This window comes from Homalodisca vitripennis, chromosome 5, assembly GCF_021130785.1.
Source record: "Homalodisca vitripennis isolate AUS2020 chromosome 5, UT_GWSS_2.1, whole genome shotgun sequence".
In the NCBI taxonomy this organism is placed as follows: Eukaryota; Metazoa; Arthropoda; class Insecta; order Hemiptera; family Cicadellidae; genus Homalodisca; species Homalodisca vitripennis.
The window spans coordinates 114092446-114107426 of record NC_060211.1 but is presented as its reverse complement, the minus strand read 5'-3'; positions in this window follow the sequence as shown (position 1 = coordinate 114107426).

Sequence of the window (14981 nt, the reverse complement as noted above, 5' to 3'; positions counted from 1 at the left end):
TCAAATAGCAAAAGTTAAATCTAATAAATTTTAATTGTATAAAAAGCAACCTTCTAGCATATTTTCTGCTAAAAACCAAGTAAAAAATGTGAATAAGTGATTAAACATTGTTTTACAATAATGTCCAAATTAATGTCCATCTTGGTTTTACAGATAATTCTGAATAAGACTGGTAGTTCGCTTAGTCACCTAGTGATGGATCACAAAAAAATAAAATAAATTTCATTTGGTTTCTTACCTTAATTACTTTGTTGTACCGTGATCATGTAATATTTAGCATGATTTAAATTATCAATATAAGCAATAACATAGAAAATAAACGAGCCTTATATATTTATTTTTTTCAGGTTACATATCTTACCAAGGAATAGTTTTTTCTGTGTCAATGAAAAATCAAAAGTATATAGCATTACGTTATTTATTAAATAACATATTTAGGTTATTGTGATGATAATATCACATCTACTTATAACTTGTACATATTCAGCATGAATATCCCAATCGAATAAAAACTTGGTCTGGAAGCTTAGGGATTCAACCGATAGTAATTAGAATATTATCTTCAAATAAATGTAATATGCAGGCCAGATTTATAGACAAAATGATAGAAACGAATATTACATAATATGACTTTGTTTACTTACATGTGTATTGTCCATAAATGGTTTTCTTAATACTCTACATACTCTGTGTTCCAATTACCATTATATTCTATATTGTATTATATTCTGATAGCACTAATATTCATGTATTCTAAACATGAACATTTGGGTCCGATGATGGTGTAATTATTTATTTATTTATACCTAGATATTTATTTATGTATTGGTTTCCACATACTGATTTTCCTATACTTCCTTAGAATCCTCGTTGTCATCACGTCAAATAATTATTAACACCTATTACTTTCAACTTGTATGGCACACTTGAAGTTGGGATGGCATTTTTATGTTTTGAGAATTCATAAAAACTTGCCTTTGCTGTTTTCGCACAAAATACAGTGAGAATTGTTTTTGGATCTGTTTATTAGATTTGAAGCATTAAGTTAAATCAACATTTAATTTATAGATTTGAACTACGATATTAATTTATATAGATCGAACCTGATTTTTCGATTATATATATATATATATATATATATATATATATATATAATATTTCACACATATATATCTATATATATATATGTATATGTATCTTCAATAATGACAGAAAAATAGAACAGAAATATCCTCTATATTTCGTCTTAACAAGGCATTTTCAAGAGATGTAGGTATAAGTATTAACAAAATATTATAAACAAAAGAACCGTCATATGTTAATAAAACTAATTTTGAATTTTATTATCATTTTATTTATTTATATATTTTTTTATTGTCTGTATATATATATATACACACACACACACACACACACACACACACACACACACACACACACACACACACACACACACACACACACACACACACACACACACACACACACAGAAACATATGGTACGAAAGATAAGTTATGATTCAATATGTTGTACGTATTGATATAACCCGTCTTTAATGTATGGCCAAACTGCTTATATATCATCCACGTATCGAATCCATAACTTAATTGGGTTAGGAATAATATTTTCTTTTTACACAAAATACTGTACGGATTGTTTATGGATCTGTTTATTAGGTTTCAGTCATTAAGTTGAATGAACTTCTTATTTATAGATGTGAATTTTCAGATTTTCCATGTGTATATACAGAAATATGGCACTAAAGATAAGTTCTGATATCATCCTGCATGTAATCAACAAATCAATCAGCTTTGGGAAAAGCTTTGTCTGTACAATTCAATCCTTTCAGTTTGTATCATATTCAATCTCATCCATTGTTACTTTTGTAAATTAACCATATGAGTTTGAATAACACTTTAATCCATATACTATCTGGTAACTTAAAAACACACAAGGAAGTAACAAAAAGTAACCTAAATTACTTAAATTTCCGTTTAGATTTGTAGGTTCATCCTTTCTTTTACGTAGAAACAAGCTTCAAAATGACGTTCTATTCTGGTATTCCCACAACTACAGATAGGTAGCTTAAAAATAAATAGTACAGATAAGATAAATAATAGAAATTTCATGAAGGAATGTCTATGTAGAAGCCACATAGACATTGGCTTGCAAAGTTAAAGAAAGCTAATGTTTAATTTAGAATATAGATATATCAATATATAGCTTATTTGAACACCGATTCAAGTATTACCCGCTGGGTGGGATACATTATACTGTGTGTTTTGTAATATAAAATGGTTGTACTCTCTATGAAAATATGAGTCTTAAGTGTATTTAATCTCTCATAATATCCAAGTAATGCAGGAAGCAACGAGTAAATTATCTATATTAGGAGTTCTCAAATTTTATGTGATACAGCAATCTGCCTTATGTGTCTCGTTTTTTTCTTTAATTTAATTTTATCAAAGTTAAAATTTGTAAAAATCCTCAAATATTTAATTTTTTAATGTCGCTTATACAGAAATTACGTTCGTTCATTATTCATAATATGTTTTATTTATTAACTCTTATAAAAATTATTTTTTCCATTTTTTTTATGAATTGTGTTACTCTATTTGAAATACGTATTCCCTTATATCGTATAACTTGCAAGCTAGAAAAATATATTTCAAGACTGGCACCTGGACAAAATGTGCCCTACATCCCCCTGTGGTTGTTTGAAAAAAATTCCCCGGCACGTCTCAATAATAATTTTAAAGTCGTCTGGACGACCGTCATGAGAAACCATGATGTTAACCCGGAATTCCTCCATTGAATCTCAATCTCTGCATTATATACTGTATTGTTGTTATAGTAGATGTATTCCAAGTAAAACCCAAATATCGATGTCATAATGAAGTCAAGCAAAAAAGTTAAATTTTCCTTGCATAAACGGTACGAGTTTGAAGAAAACTGCATTTCTGCAATATAGTGCGTCTGATGTTTCGATCTTGGAGTTATATGCAACAACCAACATGACATAGCGATTAAATCCTTTCAATACTGAAATGGGACCACATGGTTTCAGCTTCTTTCCCCTAAATCATTTCACTACTTTGGGAAGTTATTGCTGGAAGAAACTTGCAAAGGAACTTTGAAAGGGATTAAACTTTCTTTTTTAATTTGGCACAGATAATTCCCGTTTGTTTTGTAATAATACATCTTAAGAGGAAAACTTTTACTTGTTTAATTTCTTCCATAAAATTTCAACCTTTCTTCCATAAGGTTTTCAAAAACAATTAAAAGATATAGATACTTTATGCTATTAGTTTTAGCAATAGCTTTTATCTATTTTTGCTAAGTTTTAAGTCGAATTCTATTTATATATGGAATATAATCATATATATTTTTATATATTCTAAATGTATATTTATAAATATATATTTTCTATGATTATGCATGTTCAACCTTAGGATTTGGATAAGCGTTATTGAAGCCTCAGTAGGCTGCCAAAACTTCTCTTTTGTTTGCAAGATTGCCTGCCCATGTGCCTGCAAAGACACATAGATTAAGAATGTATGTGTCTCATTTTATTCTTGACACATCTCAAGAATTAAATGAGGTATATATTTGACATTATTAAGCGACAAGTACGAATCACGTGCAGTAAAATAAGCTAGGAATGCATTTTTATGCCTCACCGTAAGAGGCAAGAGGAAAATGGATAAGCTATTTTAAAGATTCAAGCATGAGGTTATGTTTAGGAAAATTAATACATAATATATCGTGATATATTTGAATCAGAAAGTTTTAAAAAAACGGTATTGGGTTTCGTCTCTCCCCGCGTAAAGAAAAACGTAAAATATAATCATAACATTTATTTTATATGAAAAACTATATGAATGACACTTTTTTGGTAAAAGTTTGCTATTTTCGATGAATAATTGGTAAATATGAAATCCATCCTTAACTTTAAAAGGATATAAAAATTCCTTTTCTGTAGACAGATTGTCTACCTGTTCTCAGTTAATCTCTAGATAAAATGATCTCCAGGTTTCACATTTTGCATGGAAGCTGTAAGAAGCGTGTTATGCAAGTAACATTTTCCAATTCCTATTTTTGACTCATTGTGGTTTTGTTTTTATCACTGATCTCCTAAAATAGTTTTGAAAACCCTTCTTGTTACACATATACAAAAATTTAGCTTTCAAATGATGCACTCATTTTAACCATATTTCTAAAAAAATATTTGTAAATATTTTGTTAGTAAAAATATTGTTCTTTTCAGAACAATATTTTGGGAGCTCTTTGCGAGCCAGATAGAGCGTTTATGTTAAGAGCTATACAAAATCATTATAACGCTGAAGTTTAAGGTTTTAATAGAATAGAGGTTTTTTAATTAATAAATATATTTTAAATTCATTATACATATAATTATACATCAAGTTTGTATTTACAAATAATTATGTATTTAAAATGTGTTAATTTAAATAAATATAGTTTCATGTATTAGTTTATTTAATGCTATTTTAAGTAAATGCTTATATCAATTATATCAATGAAAGTTTTTTAAATCTTAAAAATTGTTGCATCAATTACTAATACAGTAAATTTATTAGTCTCACTATTTGTATGGACTTTAATAGGGGAGTACTTTCTAACGTTGGTGATTTCAGGTGATTCTGTGAAGGGCATATAGTACTTACGGAATTGAACCGTTTATAGTTATTAAAACAACTAGAAGTATTTCATCTGAAGACGTTTTATGCCAACATAAGCTCGATACTCCTTTATGGTTCACCACCGCAGTCGTATGTCATGTTACTGCCGGCCATCAAATGTTGATACTACCCGATCTCTTGGGACCCTTTTTGCTGAGTGGGATTTTAATCATCAATTTAAAAAATGAGTATAATAAATTTAAGATCAACAGTATTGTTGCTATACGCTCAGATAACGTAATCAATGAATAGTATAAAATCTATCAATTGGTATTATCAGATATCGTAAAACCCTTTTTACTCTGTAGAATTTTCATCGTTCATTTGAACTATTAAATTTTATAATTTACTGCGATATAGTAGGTACAATTGATCGTACGCAATCGTACCTTTTAATTTATTTGTCAGCTGGTACTATGATGTTATGTAAGCAACTATTTCAGCCAACATAACACTGGGTACCCCTTTTGGTGTATTGCCTAACTAGCGCCTACATTCCAAAAAAAAAAACAAGGAATGGACCGGTCATCATATATGAGTTAGCCGGGTCTGGTCTGTAGTATTCTTCTTTTGTTCTAATCATTCTAAATAGCTCGGAAATCTTAAGAATTGTATAAATTAAATTTAAGTTCAAAACTATTATTGAAATGTTGTTTAAATATTACTATGGTTTATATTTGCAATCATATTTTATCGCGACAATCTTAAATAATATAATCATTAATGAGCGAGTCAATTTAATATTTTAACATAAAAAAATAATAATATTATATAAAAAAACTAATGTAATGACAAGAAACAATTATTTTCACCCTGCAACTTAAAAGACATAAAAAGTAAAAGCATAATGCTTCCAAAAACAGGAACAAACGTTTTCTCGGTCATTATCCATTTATATTAAATTTAAATGAAAAGGATCTTTTATCCAGTTATCACAAATCACAACATAAATTATGATTTAATTAATAAATTGTAAAACACTCAATCAAATTTATAGTTTATTTAATAATATCTTTAAATAATAAATTATCTTTGGTATAGCACAGATGTTAAGCTAACTGATGCAATAGCGCAAATTTGTTAGTTTTAAAGAAACGGGTCATTTTGTTGTCTGAAATAGCAAAGGAATACTGCGACTTAGATACTACAAACAATGGACGAGAATAAAACAAGAGTAAAAACGCTGGTCGTATCTTCCGAATATATCTGCTGAATGGGAACAGTTTCACTCTTGATTTAAACCAAGATTATTCAAGTGTATGCATCGCAGTCGTAATACAACATAATGATATACGTTGTTTCACTGTTATAATGTTATGTCTGCGCGCTCTGTTGGCAAAGACATAACACAAAGAGGAGGCCTCGCTCAATTGAGTACCCGAAGGCATAATTTCTTTTAATTAATATTTCAACAACCCGCATTTACTTCTAATGTATTTTTACTTTGAAACGAATCGTTGAATAATTAAGCACCTAAGGGAGTTAAATGTGCGGATATTTTACAAGTGCTGCAATGTCTTGTATAAAGAATATCAATACAGGTATATTATTCCTGATAAATATATCGCATTTAGATCTCTTAAACAATTCATAGTAGAGATGCCTTTTCAAGCAAAGGCGATAACTGTTACTAGGATTGCTTTAAAACCTGTGACAGGTTGTTATGAAGTGAGTTAAAACAGATTAATTCTTGAATTTGTTTCCCAAACAGCGGCTGACACGGAACGTATAGCCATTTCTCTTCCTATTCCTTAAATTCACGGATCCATATGTATGTTTGAAATGACCTCCTATTTTCTTGAGATTTCCATTCTTGGTGGACTTATTCGTCATCCAGTTTTCTGTACATTCTATTTCTTCAATATTTCGCTGTATATTTAACAAATTAAATATACATTTCAAACCGGCGTTTAATACCTAAACATTTCTTAGGAAGTTTATCAGCTTCTTCACTCGCTTTTTATATCCCTTTCATTAAAAAAATTGCTGTTCCTAAATTCAAGTAGCCTCTTCCTTTAGAGTACCTATGGGGTTAGTTCCCTTCCCTCGCTTTCCTAAACATGCTGGCGCTGTTTTCAAGACTTAACTTTGAAGTAAACACGTACAGTTAGGTTTTATTTCAGTTGCCATTAAAAATAGCCAAATAATCTAAATGTGCTATTTATTTTCCGGTTGAAACATAAATTGGTCTTTATATGTTTTTCTATACAGTAAGTCAAAGTGGAATCTTTTTTAAGTCAAAAACGCGGGTTTTTTGAATTAAAGATTCTATCTTACTCCAAAAGGAAATTTTAATACTGTACAAATTCTACGAGTATTACAGTATTTGGTAATTAGTGAAAGTATAATTTGGGGTTTTGTGTATTGTATTGTTATGTACTGATTTAAACTTATGACATAAACACCGTGGACAAAGTTGCATTTAAGCCCCTTTTTGTAAGTCCAAATATTAAATTCCTGATGTTTAATGCTAAATACAAAAGTATCACGTATTCGTACAAACGCGCACTCTGCAATCAATTATACACAATTTGTTGATTTTCCGTATTCGGGATTGCTATACAGGTTTCAGTCACACTCCTTCCCCCCAGTTAAATGAAAGCTCAATATTAATGTTAGTTTGATTTATTTTCTACATCTTAATTCGTTTGAAATGCAAATTCATTTTAAATGCCTTAATCCTCTGTAATAGTGTGATTATTACATACACAGCTTTTGAAACTATAATTAAATCTTATAGAGTTACAAATTATAATCCCAATGTTTCTAAAACCACAATTTTTTCAATAAAATATGTTATGTTACTCAGATTCCAAGTAGCTACAACAAAATCTATGCTATGTATTGAAATTAACCTACTCATTTCCTGAAAGGCCACCCAGTAACCGCCAAGCGCTACTACTATCCATAACTCAAATAGCTGAGGCTTGGACATGCAGTTCATCACGCTATAACCAATCGTTCATAGAAGTTAGAACGTCCGGCCTTTAGCACACATGGGTTGACAGATTGGGCAGCGTACGGAACTTTACGACACGCAGGTTTGGTTTACAATAAAATCTTTATAACATGAGATCTTGCAGAACGTAACTTTAGAACCATAAAATCTATTGACAATAAAACCCCAACTAACTTCATCAGGGAGTGAAGTAAAGGAGCAGCATTCACTATAAAACAACTAAGATATAAAGTATGTTATAAATGTTGGAATTACTGTTACAATATAAATTTATTTTCAAGGTATTTATTAAAAAAGTCATTATTTGTATTACTTTAAAAGAGCCTAGCCTATGGATTTACATTGTTATTCGGGCCTAACAGTATACAGGTTTTGGACATTTCCCTTTTTTATCGAAATTAGTAAATGATAATATTTATTTTTCAAATAGAAATAATAACTAACGCGACTCAACCACCCATTATTTCCTAGACTACAGTCCAAAAAACAACAATATTTCACAAGGCAAAACATTTATGGGTAGGGTACGATAAGCGAACCCGGTTTTTTAGATAAGAATGTAGTCATCGATAACTAATATTCGCATCTCAAATCCTAGACTATCAATCGATATAAATCTATTATCCTCCATAACAATCACATGTTTAAAATAAAATATGAATTTAATATATACAGTGTTCAAACAAATTATTATAACCAAAATTACGAAAACTGAAGACGACCACATTTGCTCCTCTCACAGTTACAGTTGTTTCTTTCCCACAAATTTCACATAATGGGTTTTTCGGTACGAATCCAACATGTTGAAGCCACGAAAAACATGTCTTATCATCTTTCAAAGCAATGTTGTGTAGTTTTCAAAAATTGACTGCCATTTTTAATAATTAAACTTATTTATTTAAAATTGAAATATTACCTTACGTGTTTATTTGAAAGTGTTTACAGCTGCTGATATAGATTATGTTAATAGTTTACAATAATTAATTAGTATTGATTGATTATATCGATGGTTATGATTAAGTAATATCGTTTGCCAATTTCGATATAAAAACCGGGTCCACTTATTGTACAATACCCAAATTTATAAATGATTATTTTGGAAAATAGCATGAACTTAATAAGAATTTCCAAATTTTACTGGATATATATATAGGGAGTAGGTAGGATTTCCCTTACACCGCAATTAATAGGTTCCTCAGTCCTACATATGTATGTTTACTTAATTCATCGGGACACCAAAGCAAACCCAAATGTGGCACTTAAAATACCATAGATATTAAATAGATTACAAGAGCCGGAAGTACCTTTTAACAGATTTATATTTCCGAGAGCTACAAACACATATGGTTTTTTTATCTGAGCAATAGATAAACTCTACTGTGGTACAGTAAGTGATTTTATACTGCCGGTAGTACATGACACCTTTTAACCTAAGTGGGCTTCTCAGACGTACGTGTAAACATGTATTTTCGTGGTCAGGACAACAAGATAAACTCTGTAATAGCACTGGAAATATCTTTGACCAGAGGCACATTACACTGATTAAAGCAAACGCTTTTTGACCGAATTAGATTTCCAAGTCACAGATGTGGTGTTGGAAATATAATTAATTCTGACCAGAAATGCTTTGTATAGGTGCAAAACATGATAACGAATTAGGTCAGACTCTTATACTATTAAACATGAATCTAAATTAATTTGAAATTAAAGTATGCCTACTTAAAAGTTTCATAGTAATCCACCATATTACATTTCAAGTCCTTTTACTAAGTATTATAAGAATCTCGATTTTAAAACTGCTTGAAAAGCCGCGGATAACAGCTAGTATTAAGCACACAAACAAATGAAACACTAATCAATACGCGGCGATTAACTCAACTAACTCATGTTTAACAACAGAATACGTACGTTGTACGATCTAAAAACTCATGCTTATACGTAAGGCTCCATGGTGAACGAAACAAGTACCAACTAAGTCACTGCATAGAACAAGTGCACTGAGTAACACCAGAGACTGCGAAAGACCAATAGCAAATTTTTGAAAACCTGTCTGTAATCCGGTAAAATTATCTATCGTAAATCATATAAACTTTAAGCAAAGTATTGAGTACAGCTTTCATTTCATAACTTGTCTACGTGACCTTCTAATAAAAAAATATGTTTATCATCTGACTAATTTAGAATGTTTATGAAAATGGGAGTTTCTAAAGACGTTTTACATGGTCATAACCAACGACAAATATTACAAGGTTTTGTGAGCTCCAAAGCTATTCTGATGATAAACACTCATCTCCACTAGTTGAAGGATATTGGATTTTACCGTAAACAGAATTATATTAGCGGTTTACAGCATCGAAGGAAAGCTCAAAGGAAAATAGTTTTATTTCCTTGTGACCAATGAAGGACTAAATGATTGCATCTCTTACGGTATTGACAGTAAACAGTAGGTATTATTACATGTTGTAAAGTTGCACATGTTGTCATGTTCTCGACGGCGATGGGAATGTCCCAGATCTAGACTTGCCCATCTTTATGAACTATCCAACTAACTCTTAACCGTAAGATTTCTGTTTTACTGCCACAGACAGTTTTAAAATCCACTTGACGTTTCTCAACTGCCTTGTTGTGCTTTGGTCAGCCTGGTTACATCGCTTGCAGATGGTTAACAGATTTATTAAGTACTGGTCCTTAAAAATCGTGTCTTTGTCCATATGTCCTTATGTGTGATAAATCTCAATAGAAAGGTCCTAGAGACTTGAAACTTTGTAATAGTTTGCTTGGTCCATGGAGGGGCCCCTTAAATTTGGGATAAAGGGTGAAAAGTGGAGTTTCAGTCCGGTGGTGTAATCCAGGAAAAAGTATAATTAACAAAATTAATAGGTCAAGAATTTCGTTTGTCGGTTCCGTTCAATACTCCGTTGTATCACATTAATAATATCTCAACTAAAATAAATGTTGTAATATTCACCAGAAGAAGTAGATCATATTTTAATGTTACGTTTTTTCAAACAAGGTACAAGTACGCCACAACATGTGTCGTAACAGGCTTTACTGAGGTTACATAACAATTCAAAACTTTAGCTCATTTCATTCTCGAGATGGTTTCCAAATTCCATAGCTGGACTCAGTTATATATATTTCAAGTCTGTAGATGAAATCTTTGACAAGAGATCTTGCCACATGATACATTGCCACGATGTATACACACCAAGGCATCATAAAATTATTTTCAGTCAGAAAAATACCAGGAAGTGATGTTCACTATCATGGAACTCTGTACTCCTCATACAGAAGTGAAGTTTCATGCACAATTTTAAGTCTATAGCTCGTGTTGTTTTCGAGATATCGTGCGAACAGACAGACAGGTAGACGGACAGACAGACAGGCCCACGAGTGGTGGGCTTTGCTAAAGCTAATTAATTAGCAATTAATTCACATCTGCCTGTAGCGTATTGCCACCATGATGACTGACTAACGATGTGTAATACTGGAGTATGGGATTATACGGGTTAACACAGGTACTGATGAATTCAGTTCAGACCATTATTACTTGGAGATGGATATATACAAATAGAGGATATATTTTAAGAACAGTATTCCATTAAGCTTTGCAATTTTATGTTACGTTACCACTCGAAGCAGGTACGTAATAATTTATACAATATATTTTAACTTTCCTATGTATTTTGTATATGTAATGTCTTAGTAATTTCAGTCACTCTGCTTTTTTATCACATGACATTAGTAACTTTTACTATCATAAACAGATAGCTCATATTGAGAACATGTTTACATAATTTGAAGCAAAATTCTTGGTACCTAATAATAATATATTACATGGTCTCACATTTGATATATTAACACCATTCAATTTAATTATTATGATCGTTAATAAATAGGTCTTCATAAAAATGTACCTTTTTTATTTTCATGTATACTTTTCCCAAGACGACATATCTTACTTTTTATATTCTTACCTAACTTTGCCTATATATCTAGGTAAGATTACTCCACACCATTTGCCGCGTAAAAAGGATTCGCTGAGGTTGTATAAAAAACTTTAAGTCTATAACTCATTAAATTATCGAGATGACGAGCCGAGAAATAGACAGACAATTTTACAAAAAAGAAATGATTACATCCCCCTGGCAGAAATACGAGAAATTGTGTAAGCCTACTGAGTGATATCTTCAATGCCGCACAGTTGAAGTCTATGGTAGGATAAGCATCAAAACTTTATGTCTATGTCCAAATGAAGTTTCACGCGCAATTTAAAGTCTGCAAATGAAGTATTACTTGAGATACCTTGCCACATGAAAAAATGTGTTTATTACTTTGTCGTGTTTTACAGCCGCATTGTTTGAATAAACGTTTACTCACGAAAGTCACAAAAATACGAAGTCGTATACATTGGGTAAGGTAGGATTCCTGTGTTAATATATCAAATGTTAAAATCTCTTATGGTTGTATTTAGTTTGTTTATAAACTTCTTTATTCAGCTATCATGGATATCCATAACAATAGTTTTATATTATTCGCTTACCTGGCAAATTCCATACTGTGACATGCACCATCATTGAGACTTAAGTGTTAACGTACGATTGATTAAATTAAATTGTTAAACAAGCGATGGTATACTTGAAGCTGGAGAGGTAGTTTCTTCTTAAGAGGCCTAGTATTGTGAGCGAATACAGTATTTTAATGATATATACTCATATAATATACACATAAAAATCAATGTAATTTTTAAGCACGATTAAGATTACAAATAATGTTCTTAAAACAACAAAATACTTTTTTGTTGAAGGAGATTGTTTATTTCAAAACAGTATTCTTAACTTAGTTAGTTAGTTAGTGCTAAACAAAAAACGTGCTTAATCTTACAGTGTATCCTCTACAAGCAAACAATGTACCCAAAAATAATCAATATTCTTATAAAATATAAATATGCAACGGTTCAGCGTTTTTTAGTTTGTTTTCTTGTCAGAAACACCAAAAAGAATAGATAAAGATTAGATAAACTGAAATGTATCGAATGATATGATACACTTATCTTCACAATCTTAATACAGGCTTGTTTAGCTTGTGCACTATTATTTTGGGAAAAGTGTGATTCTGGAGCCTTCCTAATAGTTCACATACCACACCATGTATGCTATGGATATTCTCTGATTTAACCAATTAATCTCCCTATGTAACAATATGATAATTTTAGCTTCGTCATGTAAAGCAGTTACCATTCTCGTGAAACTGCTTGAAATGAAAGGAATCAGAATTGCGTGTATCAGCACTTTCCCGCGTAACTTCTATTATTGTCTCTCGTATGTTTCTATTCATATCATCAATGAAACAAAAATGTGACGCCGCAACTCGAGCAAGGTTTTTAATGATACCTGGCGGTATTGTAATGAGGAAGGAAACACTTAATATCAATAAGGTAACACATTGCCGACTTCCCCTCCCATCACGAACTGTAATGGAAACTTACACAAGAACCGGTTCCGCCCCAGCAATAGCAATTTCCAACATTACTTTTCAAGTTCGGAAGTAATGTTCAAGTTCAAGTTTGTGTTCATGTTTTAAAGTTCGATTATTTTCAAAACTTATAATTTAATATTTGTAACCAATTGGCCGTACTAATTCAAATTATTTTTACATGTATTTGTTGATTCACATTAAAAACCAGCTGTAGATTAATGGCATTGAGCTTAGCCGTATAAGAACAATGATAAACTTCAAGCACTTATTTTGGTCAAAGAATGATGGGAAATGTATAATTTGGGAACATATAGATGAAATGCTGACACGCATCCAAATTTATTTTAGTAAGGGATCCAAGTGAATATTTAGTATTTTTTCTAGTAAAGTGCATACTTTTTTAATACCTAAACAATAAAGAAAACAAAGTTTGAGGGTATTGTAATAACCAATAAAAATAGAAAAAACGGTAACGAGTGGATGTTTGTTAATTTTATCTTAAAATGACACTTTTCCCATAATTACACAACATCTGAAAATAAATCCATAACAGTGTTAAAAGTTTTACATTGTTATTTTTGGGTCAAAATCACCTTTTTTATGGTCGCCTTTTAAATATTGTACGTAACTCAATATAGCTTGAGTACTCTATCTCACATCATGTAGTTTGTCATTTATGTTTGATGCTGCGATAAAATCATTATAACAGTTTGTAAATCAAACATAGAAAGAGAATAATGAGTACCAAGCAGTATACAACTTCCTAGTTTTTATTTTATACAACATATATGTTGTATAAAAACAAATGAATATAAATTCGGTGAATTTATTCAATAGGTTAATTGTGGTAATATTTATATAGAGTGAGTAAACAGTGTTTAGAAAAGTAAAATATACAGCTAGACTGATGTGTTGATCGATTTGTCGTGTTTTTTGCCCCTGGTAAATATGTTCACGTTCAGTAATTATGAGGAACTCATTTATGCCACGTCACAGCGCGTATTAAATATCAACATTTATATAAAAACGTCAGCAATTTTTGCTCCGAGCCTCTCAGTGACTTATGGGTTTAAACATAAGTAATCAATAATAACTGCATCAGTTCGGACTTTTGTTGTTATATAGTACAAACGGAGAAGATTTTATGGTTAAAAAGCAAAATGTCATACAAAGTGGAAACAGGTGGTCAAAGAAATGGAACTATTGAATGGTATTGTGTAGGATGTTCTGACGATTGTGAACAGGTTTAATTGTAGACACCCGAGAAAGTTTTATCGAGGTTTTAATTTAAGTGTCCTCATGGGTTGACTATGTTGTAATAATAGTTATGAACGACCATTGTTGATGGATAATTAGAGTATTTTGCAGAAATTGGTGGACAGGGAGATGAAAACGGTGAAACAGTTCAAACTATAATCTAAAATAAGTAGCTTTGAATTAAAGTTTTTTTTACAAGACAGAGGGAGAAATTGCTGATCCGTGAAATCCGTCGGGTGGTCCGTTTAAGTTTGAATCAGTGCGTTGGACAATAGAAGTTGCATTCTCCGATTTTTAAGGAAGATAAAATAGTCAAATAATAAAGCTGTTTGTACCATTTAAGTTGATCTATAAAGTGGCTATTTTTTGTTACCACAAAACAGAGATCTGAAAAATATGCCGATGCATAAGTTAAGGTTTCTCAGTGCGCTAACCTTTAATGTTGTTATTATTTCAGTAGAAGTGAATGTAAAACACCGCTATTTTTTGTTTATATTTTGACAGTAGCACTATGTTGCGTTATTATATATTAATAAGAATTAAATTGAACGTATTAAATTTTGTATGGTAAAAACACGAAGAAAAT